Below are 15529 nucleotides of genomic sequence, written 5' to 3' on the forward strand. Positions count from 1 at the left end.
GCTAGAAAGCCAGACCTAGCTGGATTTGTGTACAAGCTCTGACATTTCTTAGCTGTGTGACTAGGGGTGAGGCTCCCACCACCTCTGACCCTCTGTTTCTTCATCCTTAAAGTCCTTAACACAGCCTGGTACATCCACAGCAAGCCTGCAGTGGAGCCCTTCTGAAGCCAGAGACACTCAAGAGTTCACTCTCAGACTGGAATTGCATTAAGTGCACCTAAACAGATAAAGCCAATAGAATAATTTATCCTTTTTTTAAAAAAAAGTCATTCTAAACATTATTCAGGTTTAATATAGAGGACAAACTAGTGGTTACCAGCGGGGAGAGGGAAGAGGGGAGGGGATTAAGAGGTTTAAACTATTATGTGTAAAATAAGCTACAAGGAATAAAAATAAAAATAAAATAAAATAAAATAAGCTACAAGGATATATTGTACAACTCAGGGAATATAGTCAATATTTTATGATAACAAAAGAATTATTCAAGTTTATTAAACAAATTTTTAAGGTCTTATAAGATGTTCAACTTTCATCAGCTTCAAGGTTTATGTTGCTCCCAAATTTTGCACATAACTGAACTTCCGAATCTAACACTCACTGAATTGATTGCAGTCTGGATGCTAAGGCATCAGTTTCTTCTGGTAAATTTTTCTTTGCTTCTTCTAACACTTCTTGTGCTCATTGTTGAGAATCGCTAACGAAAACATCGCCAATTTTAAATCATTTTGATATCATTAAGCAGTCATCACCTGCAAGCATGATATCCCCCCAAGCATCTTCCAGATTTTGAAGTTATTTCTTTTTTACTTCTATTTCTTCCTTCACTTCTGGGATTCTACTTGTATTCTGTGCAAATGTGTCTTTTGTTTGTCTTCAAAAGTAACACTGACATCTTCTGCAGCCACCTTCTTCATAGTGGCCGCCACCTTGGTAGAATAATCCACTCTTTACTGGATTCTGTTGAAAAGAAAAATGAATCTAAAAACACTCCATGCAATGCTCTCAGAATCCATTTTCTTCTCCTGTCCACTTCTATCCTCTGTTTAGTTTGGCTGCTCTCACCTCAAAGGCCCTGAAAACTTCTCCAACCCCAAACTATTCAGCTCTTTCTCATTTCCCTCACCTCACCTCCAGTACTTTATTATGTGGATTAACTTGGCCTCTTGTCCAGCAATAGGGAAAATAAAGGGGAAAACTGCAGGATCCCTCATAGGATTCCCTTTGGCAGGATGGGATCCTGTGTAGTGACCCCCTGTCCCATTCCAATTACTACTATTATTTGAAGTTGTGACAGGACAAAAATGATTAACATATGAGTATTCAAGAGCTTGTCCTAACCCCTGCCCACTAAATAGACTACATTTTCCCTTCAGTTTCTGCCCATCCTCGCCTGTAAGGAGGGTCTTGCAATGCCAGGTAGAATCTTTTACTTTGGGAATGGAGAACAGAGTTGGAGGGAAAGCAGAGAGGAACCAGATCAGAGGGCAGCAGGGAGGGGGAGGGACTTGGCAAAAGAAGTTAAACCTATTTACTTTCTTAAGAATACAGGAGGGAGGTTTCACTACTGCCCAAGACGTAGAAAGCTGGAAGGAGTGGTGCCCCCATCCTCACAAGAAAAAGCCAGATAAACTACAGATAAGATTATAAAAAGGCAGCTTTGGGAGTGAGGATGTTCAGGAGAGGTAGTAGAGGAAAGGTACACAGTACTGTCCCCCTGCCAAGACCCTTCTCTCATCTGGAACAAAACCCTTAAGCTACTTGGGCAAAGGTAGTGAACATTTTTGTCCCCAGGGGCACAGGCAAGATCCCACTGCTGATGAGAGAAGGATAAAAGAAAACTCCCTCTACCCTGATAGAGGGCAGAAAACTGTCCCAGGCCCAGAAGCCTGAACTAATACCACTGCTAGAGGTCCCCTCCTGCTGGAGGAGGGCAGGAAATCCTATCCAGTGCAAGACTCACCACAAATATAAGGCAGAGATTGGCTTCTATGGGGAGGAGGGGCAGGAATGCTGAGAAAGCCCCACCTCTGAGGCCCAGGCACACAGGTCCAGCCTAAGACTCAGCCAGGAACATGACAAAGAGAACATCTCCCCACTCACTGATCCAGATGTTGGGACTATCAGAGGAGGACTTTAAAATACCTAAAAGTAATATATTGTAGAATCTAGTGGAAAAGGTGGACAACACAAAAGAACAGATGGAAGAATTTCAGCAAAGAGATGGAAACTCAGATTGAGCCTAGTGGAAATCCTAGAAATAAAAATCACAGTATCAGAGATGACAAATTCCTTCAGTGGCTCATCAGTAGACTGAAAATGGCTGAGGGGTGATTCAGTGAAGATAGACCAATAGAAATTACCTAAACTAAAACAAAAAGCAAACAAGAGTGACAAAAAACAAACAAGCAAAACAGAGAACTCAAGAGCTGTGAGATAATATCCAACAGTCTAACGTAAGTGTAATTGGAGCCCCAGAAAGGGGAGAGAGAGTGAGAGCAAGAGCGAGGGTCCTTTTATTGTTCAAGAAGAGGGTAGGGCTTCCCTGGTGGCGCAGTGGTTGAGAGTCCGCCTGCCGACGCAGGGGACACGGGTTTATGCCCCGGTCTGAGAAGATCCCACGTACCGCCGAGTGGCTGGGCCCGTGGGCCATGACCGCTGGGCCTGCACGTCCGGAGCCTGTGCTCCGCAATGGGAGAGGCCGCAACAGTGAGAGGCCCGTGTACTGCAAAAAAAAAAAAAAAAGAGGAGGGTAAAGATATTAACTACGTTGGATTTTGGTAAATTCATGATGCTCTTTTAATGTCTAAAGAAACCACTAAGAAGATAAAAACAGAGCATAAATCTTGATATGATTTCAATTTTCTTAAATTTACTGAGGCTTGATTTGTGACCCAAGATGTGATCTATCCTGGAGAATGTTCTGTGTGCACTTGAGAAGAAAGTGTAATCTGCTGTTTTTTGATGGAATGTCCTATAAATATCAATTAAATCTATCTGATCTATTGTGTCATTTGAAGCTTGTGTTTCCTTATTTATTTTCTGTTTGGATGATCTGTCCATTGGTGTAAGTGAGGTGTTAAAGTCCCCCACTATTATTGTGTTACTGACGATTTCCTCTTTTATAGCTGTTAGCAGTTGCCTTATGTATTGAGGTGCTCCTATGTTGGGTGCATATATATTTATAATTGTTATATCTTCTTCTTGGTTTGATCCCTTGATCATTATGTAGTGTTCTTCCTTGTCTCTTGTAACATTCTTTATTTTAAAGTCTATTTTATCTGATATGAGAATTGCTACTCCAGCTTTCTTTTGATTTCCATTTGCATGGAATACCTTTTTCCATCCCCTCACTTTCAGTCTGAATGTGTCCCTAGGTCTGAAGTGGGTCTCTTGTAGACAGCATATATATGGGTCTTGTTTTTGTATCCATTCAGCGAGCCTGTGTCTTTTGGTTGGAGCATTTAATCCATTCACGTTTAAGGTAATTATCGATATGTATGTTCCTATTACCATTTTCTTAATTGTTTTGGGTTTGTTTTTGTAGGTCCTTTTCTTCTCTTGTGTTTCCCACTTAGAGAAGTTCCTTTAGCATTTGTTGGAGAGCTAGTTTGGTGGTGCTGAATTCTCTTAGCTTTTGCTTCTCTGTAAAGCTTTTGATTTCTCCATCGAATCTGAATGAGATCCTTGCCAGGTAGAGTAATCTTGGTTGTAGGTTCTTCCCTTTCATCACTTTAAGTATATCATGTTACTCCCTTCTGGCTTGTAGAGTTTCTGCTGAGAAATCAGCTGTTAACCTTACGGGAGTCCCCTTGTATGTTATTTGTCATTTTTCCCTTGATGCTTTCAATAATTTTTCTTTGTCTTTAATTTTTGCCAATTTGATTACTATGTGTCTCGGCGTGTTTCTCCTTGGGTTTATCCTATATGGGACTCTCTGCACTTCCTGGGGGTGGCTATTTCCTTTCCCATGTTAGGGAAGTTTTCGACTATAATATCTTCAAATATTATCTCGGGTCCTTTCTCTCTCTCTTCTTCTTCTGGGACCCCTATAATGTGAATGTTGTTGCGTTTAATGTTGTCCCAGAGGTCTCTTAGGCTGTCTTCACTTCTTTTCATTCTTTTTTTTGTATTCTGTTCCGCAGCAGTGAATTCCACCATTCTGTCTTCCAGGTCACTTATCCGTTCTTCTGCCTCAGTTATTCTGCTATTGATTCTTTCTAGTGTAGTTTTCATTTCATTTATTGTATTGTTCATCTCTGTTTGTTTGTTCTTTAATTCTTCTAGATCTTTGTTAAACATTTCTTGCATCTTCGCGATCTTTGCCTCCATTGTTTTTCCAAGGTCCCGGATCATCTTCACTATCATTATTCTGAATTCTTTTTCTGAAAGGTTGCCTATATCCACTTCATTTAGTTGTTTTTCTGGGGTTTTATCTTGTTCCTTCATCTGGTATATAGCCCTCTGCCTTTTCATCCTGTCTATCTTTCTCTGAATGTGGTTTTTGTTCCACAGGCTGCAGGACTGTAGTTCTTCTTGCTTCTGCTGTCTGCCCTCTGGTGGTTGAGGCTATCTAAGAGGCTTGTGCAAGTTTCCTGATGGGAGGGACTGGTGGTAAGTAGAGCTGGCTGTTGCTCAGAGCATATATCTTTCAGACTAGTAGAGGGGAAAATGGAATGGCACCAAATAATCAATCCAAATGAAGGTGAGAAAGGAGGGAAAAAGAAATAAAGTAAATAGAATAAATAGAAGCACAAGTAAATGATAGATATAAATCCAATATATCTGTATTTAAATCAAATATAAATAGAGTAAATGCTCTAGTTCAAATACAGAGGTTTTTCTGTTCATCAAAAGGCATGATAAAGAGTGAAAAGCAAGCCATAAAGTAAGGAAAAAGATGTGCAATGCATTACACCAGAAAAGAAATTACACCCAGGGTATATAAAGAAGTTTTGGAAATAATGAGAAAAACCTAAGAATCAAATTGAAAAATGAGCAAAAAAACTTGAACAAGCACTTCATAAAGAGAAAATTCAAATGTTCAATAAATATATGAAAATAAACTCAACTTTAATAATAATCAGAAAAATGAAAATTAAAAATATGATTACACTCAAAATAACTTGTCATTAGAGAAACACAAATTAAAACAATGACATTCCACAAGCCATGGCCGCTGAGCCTGTGCGTCCGGAGCCTGTGCTCCACAATGGGAGAAGCCACAACAGTGAGGAGGCCCGCGTACCACAAAAAAAAAAAAAAACAATGACATTCTACTACACAATTATTAAAATGGCTAAAATCCAAAAACTGGACAATACCAAATGCTGATGAAGATGTGAAGTAACCGAACTCTCATTCACTGCTGGTGGGAGTGAAAAAAAATGTATATATATACACACACACACACACATACTAGGCTTGGAAAAACTTGTACATATACAAAAATATTTCTAGCATAGCAAAAACTAAGAACCATCCACCTTTGTTAGACTGGAAAATAAATAGTGGGATGTGCATTCAATGGAATACTATACAACAGTAACAATGAACAGCCACATCCATCAACATAGAAATAACTTACAAACATAATGTCGAGTGAAAGGAGTAAATCATAGAAGGATAAATTCAGTATAACTTCACTTATATAAAGTTCAAAAACTGAAAAATGTATTATTTAGTCATGTACAAGTAGATGATAAACTATTAAAAAAAAACAAAATCAAGGGGGCTTCCCTGGTGGCACAGTGGTTGAGAATCTGCCTGCTAATGCAGGGGACACGGGTTCGAGCCTTGGTATGGGAAGATCCCACATGCCACGGAGCAACTAGGCCCGTGAGCCACAACTACTGAGCCTGCGCATCTGGAGCCTGTGCTCTGCAACAAGAGGCCGCCATAGTGAGAGGCGCCTGCGCACCGCGATGAAGAGTGGCCCCCGCTTGCCACAACTAGAGAAAGCCCTCGCACAGAAACGAAGACGCAACACAGCAAAAATAAATAAATTAAATTAATAAACTCCTACCCCCAACATCTTCTAAAAAAAAACAAAAAAAAAAAAACAAAAAACAAAATCAAGGACATGACTATAATAAAAATCAGGAGAGTGGTTTTGTCATGAGAAGAAAAAAGGAATGTGACAAGAAGAATCACAGACTTGGAGGGTGGCTGGCAGTGTCCTATTTCTTAACTTGGTTGGCTTCTACATGAATGTTTGATTTATAATTATCCTTTAAACTGTATAAAAATGTTATATACTCTTCTGTATAGATTATATATTTCTAATTTTAAAAATTATTAATGAAGAGTATAGAACCATCTATTCCTACTGCATTAGCCTCTTTCTAGTGCTAGCACTTTAGCCTGCTAACTTGCAGAGAGCAGTCAACCTACCCCCTCAGGCCCTGCCAGCGGTAGAGGCAAGGTTGGTATCACTTAGGCATGACCTTCACCCACTCCTGCTACACTTCATGCCTTGCTCCCTAGTGCTACTATTTCTACCACCAGTGCACACTTCTGGCAATTCTCTTTGGCCTGGGTAGCTCTTATGCAGTTACCAACTATGTGCCAGGTACTGTTCTATGAACTGTGGATATAGCAGGGAACAAGACAAGAAAACTTTTCCTCAACAAATTTACATTATATTCTAGTGCAGGCAGACACATATGTCAATAAACAAAGAAGGTGGTTTCAGGTACTAAGTTCCATAGTGATTCAATATTTTTTATAGATTATACTCCATTTAAAGTTATTATAAAATATTGGCTATATTCCCTGTTCTGTAGAATCGATCCTATAATCTTGTATTATTTTATATATAGCAGTTTGCACATCAGTCTATTTACTTTTAACCTACTTATGACTTTATTTTTCAAGTGAGTTTCTTGGAGGAAGCACGACGTTGAGTCTTGGTTTTATATTTAATCTAATGCTTTATACCTTTTAGTTGAAGGTATATAATTTACATTTAATGTGATTATTTATATGGTTAGGGTGAAATCTATCATCTTGCCATTAGATCTATCTCTTTGTTCCCATGTATGCTCACCAAGCTTCCCTTAAGGACAACATCCCACATAACCATAGTGGGTTGTCAAAAATCATCACCTTCATTTTTGAGACATTTTCAGTGGGTACAGAATTTTAGGTTGACAGTTCCTTCAGTACTTTAAAATATTGTCTCACTCTCTTCTTGTTTCTGAAGAGAAACCTGTTATTATCCTTATTTTTGTTCCTTCGTGTTGCAGTATGTCTTTTTCCTCGTGCTGGTGCTAAGGTTTTCTCTTCATCATTGATTTTGAGCAGTTGACTGTGAAGTGTCTAGGTACAGTCTTCCACGTTTCTTGTACTTGCAGTTCATTGAGCTTCCTGGATATATGGGAAGCTTCATCAAATTTGGGGGAACGTTGGTCATTATTTTCAGGTATTTTTCTGTCCCCCACTCCCTTTTGTTTCCCCAGGGTACCAAATTACACACATATTAGACTGCTTGAAGTTGTCTCACAGTTAACTGATGCTCTTGTTCATTTTTAAAAGTTTTCTTCTTACTCCCTGTGTTTCACTTTGAATAATTTCTATTATTGTCATTAAGTACCCTAATTTTTCTTCTGAAATGCCTAATCTGCTGCTTATCTCATTCACCATATATCTCAGATATTACAGTTTTCATCTCTAAAAGTTTCACTTGGCTCTTTATATCTTCTATGTCTCCATTTAAAATTTCAATACATATATGTAGTTATAAAAACATTTTAAAACGCTCTCCTCTGTTAGTTTTTACATTTGTGGTAATTCTGGGCCTGTTTTGATTATTTGATTTTTCTTATTGTAGGTTGTATTTTCCTGCTTATTTGCATTTCTGATCATTTTTATTCGATGCAAGTAATTGTGAATATTACCTTGTTGAGTGTTGGATATTTTTATATTTCTATAAATATTCTTGAACTTTGTTCTGCGGTGCACTTCAATTAGTTTGAAACAGTTTGATCCTCTTGGGGTATTTCTTTTAAGGTTTGTTAGGCAGGATGAGAACAGCAATTCATCCAGGGCTTATTATTCCCCACGACTAAGGCAAAACTCTTTTGAGCACTCTACCTGAAGCCTTGTGAAATATGTAGCTTTTCAGTCTGGCTGGTGGGAACCAACACTATTCCTGGCCCTGTATGGGTGCCAGCTACTATTTCCTCTAATCCTTCCAGGTGGTTCTTTCCCCAGTCCTTTGATAGTGTCTTCATACACGTACCATCAGCATTCTGCTGAACACATGAGGTGTCCCTCTGCAGATCTCAGGAGTTTCTCTGTGATGCACTCCTTCCCTGTACTTTGTCCTGCACAGTCAATCTCCCTTAGTCTCTCTGGACTCTTAGTTCTCTCTTCTCAAGCACCAGCTCTTCCTGGGTTCTCCTGTTCTAGGGTCTGGAAACTCTCTCCTGTGTTTGGTTCCCACCTCTCAAGAATCACTGTCCTTTGGTGTTTGCTGTCTAGCGTCTTGAAAACCATTGTTTCATATATTTTGTTTGGTTGTTGTTTTTTCAGGCAGAAGAGAAATCTAGTCCCTGTTATTCCATTTTGGCCAGAATCAGAAGACCGTGGCCTGAGGCGTCCTATTGAGGCATGTTTGTAGGTTGGAATGATCTAGGAAAGGGAGAGAGGGAGAGAGAGAGAGATGGTGCTGCAGAGAAAGGAGATAATTGAAGGAGGGAAATCCTTAAGAAGCAGGAGGATGTCATCCAGAGCCCTGGGAGAAGGTGTGATCTTACTAAGGAACTGGAATACTTTCTCCATTATGACTAGAGGGAAGGCAGGCATGTGGGTCCAGCTGTAAATAGATCAGTAGGAATAGTGGTTGGGAGAAGTGTCTTAATTTGGGTTCCCCCAGCGAACCATGAGACAAAGAGTTGCGTGTAAGTCATTCTTTAGGAGGGGATCCCTGGAAACACTATTACAGGAGTGGGGAAGTGAGGCAGGGAGGGGAAAGCAGCAAATAAAGGCAACATAACCAAGCAAGTTACCACTGTGGGTAAATGGAGCTTAGTGTGGGGAAAATGCCTCTGAGTTATCCCAAATTAAGAGGTGAGAGAGCTGGGTTATTTTGTTATCAGCTCCCATTGGTCCCTGGTTGACTGGAGGGCCATAAGTTTCCCAGCATTTCAGCACCTGCATGGGGCACAACAGGTCCCTGTGCCAGAGAAAGCCCTTGGGCGGACAGAGAGGCCAAAGCTGGGAGATGGAGCCCAGCCAGCCGGCCCTGAAATGGAAACACTTAAAGGGGCGATGAGTGGGGTGCCAACAGCATCTCAGCGTACGCTGCAGACGGTCACTGCCGCTTGTGAGTCCAGGGTTTAGTCTATACAATATGAGGCAAGGTCACTGTCTGAGGGGGAGATTTGAGGGATGAGGAAATGTCACTCTCAGTTGGGGTGTCCTAAGTGAGATTGCACAGGCCCGGGTGCTACAGCTGTTGATCAGCCCTTGATTTTAATACAGGCACACACGTGTGTGTGCACATGCAGCCATCTTCCTCAGAGCATCCCCACGGCGCTGAGTCCATAGGGCTGTGCAAGGCACACAGCACAGATGTGGCGGAGGGAGCAAGAAGCAGTGGAAAGAGCACTAAACGTGGAGCCACGAGCCCTGGTTCTTCCCTTTAGTGATCTGTGAGATGCCAGGAACTGGTTTCCCAGTCAGTAAAATGGCGCTAACTTACCTCCCAGGACTATTGTGAGAAAGAAGGGAAACAGGGCACGTGAGAGCACTCCATAAACTTAGAGCACTGTGTGCATACTGCCAGAGGCCACCTGGTACTTGTAAGACACCCCACAGAAAGACTCGCTAAAGAAAACCACACAAAATCACAAGCAAACCTCTGGTAGGTCAACAAAAGACTTGATATTGAAAGTGTGGTCTGTGGTTCAGCAGCACTGGCATCATCTGAGATCTTGTTTAAAATGCAGAATTCAGATACCAGCCCAGAACTGAATCCAAATCTACTGTATCAGAATCTGCTTTTTAACAAATCCCCATGTAGTTCAAATGCACAAAGAAGCAGGAGACTCACTGGTCCTGTGGTCGGGTCAGGGCCTGCCTCTGTTCCCTCACTTACCCCTCTGACTTCTGGGGCAGCTCAGCTGCCTCCACCTTAGATTCTGGGCTCTGGTCTGGATCTGCTCCAGGGAGAGACTGAACCTGAATTATGCCCCCCTCTTACTCCTTTAGCAAGGCTGTGTATTCTCATTGCGGAGCTGAAAAATTATAACTATGTTCATAATAATGATTCTGAAGAAACAAGAGATGGCAGAATCATGTTCAGGATGGTAGGATAATGTATTTCTGAAAATTACCTTCTAAAGAGGTTAAAATTAACAACAACAACAACAATGTCCTGTTGCTTAATTTATTTGAACTGTGGCAATCCGGAAAAGTCGTCACTATGAAATGACTCATTCCCTGAGGGTTCTGAATAAGATTCTAAAATCACCACCCATGGTTTTCCTGCACTTTGAAGTGACAGAACAAATGACAGCAGAGATGGGCACTGTGCTCTGAGTCCAGAGTGGCTGATATACAAATATTTCACAACAATAACATCCTCATCCAAAAACAGCCTGCAATAAGGATGTTATTTCTGGGATTTGCTTGTGCATTTTAATGTTAATAAGCATTTGTGCAACTGTGGGCAGAGCCCCAGGACCAGAATGGTCTGAGTTTTTTTTATACAGCCAATCAACAAATTTGTTGATGCCTCATCCACGCCAGGTCCTATTCTAGGGACATGAAGAGGAATCCGACTCTCAGAGCAAAACTTTCATGGAGCAAAAATTGGGAGCCATAATGAAAATATAGAAGAGCTATAATGGAGATATAGATGAGAGGCTCAGGGGGAAAAGGTTCGGGTAAGTATCTCTGGAAGTGACCTTGGAGATGCAGGGTGAGAAGTGATTTGGTCAGTAATCAGGGATAAGTGCAGTGTAGTAGGAACACAAGGCCCAGGAGGTGAAAGAGCTTGTCAGGGTTCTTTTTCCAGCAGGATAACAATCTAATGCTATGGAGAAAAACTGAAGATAAATAGCCCTTTCGATCATGTAACAAACCATGGATAACTCCATAAGACACTGACAGAATGCTTTGTTGGCCTCTGGGTGTGTAACAGCCTCCAGGGGACCGCTCTGAGCTCACTGCTCCCTAGTCACTCCACACTCAAGCTCAATTTCCCATCCCATCTTTGGGTTACCTGCCTATTCCATTCTCTTACCCTCTTGCCCATGGAAGATGTCTACCCTCCTTCCAGCATCAGCTCTGGTGTCGCTAATGAAACCAAGAATTAGAAGAAAAGGAGTTGATTTTTCTTGGTTTGGGACAACTTGAGGCTGAAGTACTTATAGGAAATCCAGTTGGGGATGTCTCAAGGCAGTTTGGTTTTGGCTCAGGGAAGAGATAATGTTGTAGATACGGATTTCTGTTGAGACTCAACAGAAAATTGAAGCAAATGTTACCCACCCACCTACCTGCTTCTGTTCCTGAATATCTTCTTTCTCTTCTGTTGTAATGGATGAACCCAGCACGTCCGCAAATCCCTTCCCTTCCCACTATTCAAGAACAGTGCACGAGGGCTTCCATGGTGGTGCAGTGGTTAAGAATCTGCCTGCCAATGCTGGGGACACAGGTTCGAGCCCTGGTCTGGGAAGATCCCACATGCCACGGAGCAACTAAGCCTCTGCACCACAACTACTGAGCCTGCACTCTAGAGTCCGCGAGTCACAACTACTGAAACCCACGCGCCTAGAGCCCGTGCTCCGCAACAAGAGAAGCCACCGCAATGTGAAGCCCGCTCACCGCAACGTGAAGCCCGCACACCGCAATGAAAGGTAGCCCCCACTCTCTGCAAATAAGCCCGTGCACAGCAACTTAGACCCAACGCAGCCAAAAATAAATAAATAAAACAAATAAATTTATATTATAAAAAAACAATAAAGAACAGTGCACGAGCAATTCTCCTCTCCTGAACTATAAACTTTCTCCTCTCCATCGGATCAATCCCATCAGGAATCCCATTTCCCTAAGTTACAAAACTAAAATAAAAAACAAACTTCTTGACCCCACTTGCCTTTCTAGAAATTGCTCTTTACAGCAACTCATTATCTATATTCTCAGTCACCAGTTTCCTACTCACATTCTCCTCTAGCTTTTGTCCCTATCTCCACCATAACTGCTCTTCCCAAAGTCACCAATGACTTCACATGGCTAACTCTGTGAGTTCTCATTTTATGACTTAGCAGCTTTCTTTAGCTGTTTCCGAGATACTACCACCTCAATCTCCAGCTTTACCTCCCATCCTTCTGGCCACTCCTTCTGTCTCTTTTCTGGTTCTGCCTCATCTTCCTGACCCCTGTGTGTTGGACTGCCCAGGGATCAGCCCTTGGACCTCTTTTCTTCCCTACCTATCTACTTGACTTTTCCACTTGACGTCTAGCAGGTATCTTGAATTTAATTTATCCTAAACTGAGCCTTTGATATTCTCCTTCAAAATTAGATCTTCACAACATTTTAAAGCAACTATACTCCAATAAAACTTAATTTTTTGTTTTTTTTTTTTTTTTTTTCTTTTTGCGGTATGCGGGCCTCTCACTGTTGTGGCCTCTCCCGTTGCGGAGCACAGGCTCCGGATGCGCAGGCCCAGCGGCCATGGCTCACGGGCCCAGCCGCTCCGCGGCATATGGGATCCTCCCAGACCGGGGCACGAACCCGTATCCCCTGCATCGGCAGGCGGACTCTCAACCACTGCGCCACCAGGGAGGCCCAAAACTTAATTTTTTAAAAATTAGATCTTCCCACAGTCTTTCCTACTTCAGTTAATGGCTATTCTACTCTTCCAAATAGCTCGTGACAAAATCTTGTGTTGATGATGATGCCAGCAAAATGGTGGAGTAGTTAGCTCCAAGCTCCCATTGTCCCACAGAAACATTGAAAAACAAGCAGAAACTGTCAGAACCAACTTTGTCAGACTCTGGAATATAGTCAAAGGTTTACAGCAATAACCAAATGCTGAATCAAGCAAAAGGCAACTTGAAAAGTGTAGGATGGTCACTAGGGGCTGGGGGGGCAGGGCAGGAATACAAGTTATTATATAATGGGTACTGAGTTTCAGTTGGGGATGAGGAAGAAGTTCTGGAGACAGATAGTGGTAATGGTTGCACAACAATCTGAGTGTACATAATGCCAATGAACTATGCACTTAAAATGGTTAAAGTGGTAAATTTTATGTTATGTATATTTTACCACAATAAAAAAAATGAGACAGAAAAAAACATAGGAAAGCTTTATCACATTTTACTAGCCTTCAGCCTATCCTCTCCCAGGCTTGGCAGTAGTCTTAAAGATGTCCATGTTATCAGTGTAGGACCCTGATTCTTGGTTCTGGAAGGAGCACAGCAAATCTTATTTGCAAATTATTGTGTACATCTGTTCTAACCTGCCTCAGGGCTATTTGAAAGACTGACACAAGGCACTCGTTGCTGTTTCACTTAAATCAGAACTCACTCAGGCTGAAAAAGCAGCATACATTGGTTGAAAACATGGTAAGGCTGACAAACAACCTGTAGAAACCTGAAGCAAAAGATTATGGTTGAGACATCAATGAACCACCTAAGGACTGGGAAGAAAAGCTAGGGGAGTGTTTTTTTGGGGGTGTGGTTTTTTGTTGTTGTTGTCTTGTTTTGTATTTTTGAAATTAGGGCATTCAAAAGCGCCTGTATATAAGGAGAAATTTTGAAAGCCATGCATATACTTAGGGAAAAAAACTGAGAAGACCTCAAGCTTTCACCTCAGGATGGTCTCTAAGCTCAGTGGAAGTCTGGGTAAGTGTTGAAGGGCCACAGGACAAAGCCAATCTGCAAATACAAGGAGGTGTGTGTGTTTGCTTAGCTCCTGGGGTTCAAGGAAATCTGTCAAACACTAGTTGAATACATGCTGAGGAATAGAGACTTCAGTGACCACACATGAAAAGGAAAACAGTTTCTGAAAAAAAAATAGTTAGGAGAAGTCACTAGACAAGTGAACGATAGCTTTTAACAATCAAAATAAAAAACAAAAACAGGGGCTTCCTTGGTGGCACAGTGGTTGAGAGTCCGCCTGCCGACGCAGGGGACATGGGTTCGTGCCCCGGTCCGGGAGGATCCCACATGCCGCAGAATGGCTGGGCCCATGAGCCATGGCCGCTGGGCCTGTGCGTCTGGAGCCTGTGCTCTGCAACGGGAGAGGCCACAACAGTGAGAGGCCCACGTACCGCAAAACAAAAAAACAAAACAAAACAAACAAACAAAAAACCCTGCAAACCTCAGGGGGAAAGGGAAAATCTGATGTCCAGAGTTACCACATCATAATATTCAGATCTTCACTTTTCAACAAAAAAAATCACAAAGTATACAAATAAAAAACAGAGTACAGGGGCTTCCCTGGTGGCGCAGTGGTTGAGAGTCCGCCTGCCAATGCAGGGGACGCGGGTTCGTGCCCCGGTCCGGGAAGATCCCACATGCCGTGGAGCGGCTGGGCCCGTGAGCCGTGGCCACTGAGCCTGCGCGTCCGGAGCCTGTGCCCCGCAACGGGAGAGGCCACAACAGTGAGAGGTCCCCGTACCGCAAAAAAAAACCCCAAAAAAACAGAGTACAACCCATTCAGAGGAACAAAATTAATTAACTGAAAGCCACCCAGAAAGCTCAGACATTGGACTTACTACACAAAGCCTTTAAAATAACGGTCTTAAATATGCTCAAAGAGCTAAAGGATAACATGGACAAAGAACTAAGGAAAGTGATGTCTAAACAAAATGAGAATAACAATAAAGATAAATTATAAAAAGGAACCAAACAGAAATTCTGGAGATGAAATATACAATTACTAAAATGAAAACATCATGGAAAAAGTATAAAGGTTCCTAAAACATTAAAAATAAAGCTACCATATGGTCCAGCAATCCCACTTCTGGGTATATATCCAAAGGGAATAAAATCAGTATCTCTAAGAGATATTTGTACTCCATGTTCATTGCAGCATTATTCCCAATAGCTAAGACATTTGTCCATCAACAGATGAATGGATAAAGAAAATGTGTGTGTGTGTGTGTTGTATATATATACAATGGAATATTATTCAGCTTTTAAAAATAAGGAAATTCTGTCATTTTCAACAACATGGTTGAATCTGGAGGATGTTATACTAAGTGAAATAAGTAAGACACAGAAAGACAAACATTGCACGATCTCACTTATATGTGGAATCTAAAAAAGTAGAACTCATAAAAGCAGAGAGTAGAATGGTGGTTGCCAGGGGCTAGGAAAATGGGGGAGATGTTGGTAAATAAGTTTTTTAAAAACTTCACTAGAGGGGCTCAACAGCGAATTTGAGAATGCAGAAGATGGAATCAGTGAACTTGAAGGTAAGACAACTGAAATTATCCAGTCTGAGGAGCAGAAAGAGAAAAGAATGAAGAAAAATGAACAGAGCCTAAAAGGCCAGTGGAATACTAGCAAATAGATCA

The 15529-nt window shown here is 41.5% G+C and overlaps 1 pseudogene; it reads right to left on the bottom strand.

Moving 5' to 3' along the window:
- Positions 1-522: 522 nt before the first annotated feature.
- Positions 523-920, bottom strand: LOC132494353 (prefoldin subunit 4-like; annotated as a pseudogene).
- Positions 921-15529: the final 14609 nt, after the last annotated feature.

The sequence above is a fragment of the Mesoplodon densirostris genome, chromosome 7, assembly GCF_025265405.1.
Source record: "Mesoplodon densirostris isolate mMesDen1 chromosome 7, mMesDen1 primary haplotype, whole genome shotgun sequence".
Lineage (NCBI taxonomy): Eukaryota > Metazoa > Chordata > Mammalia > Artiodactyla > Ziphiidae > Mesoplodon > Mesoplodon densirostris.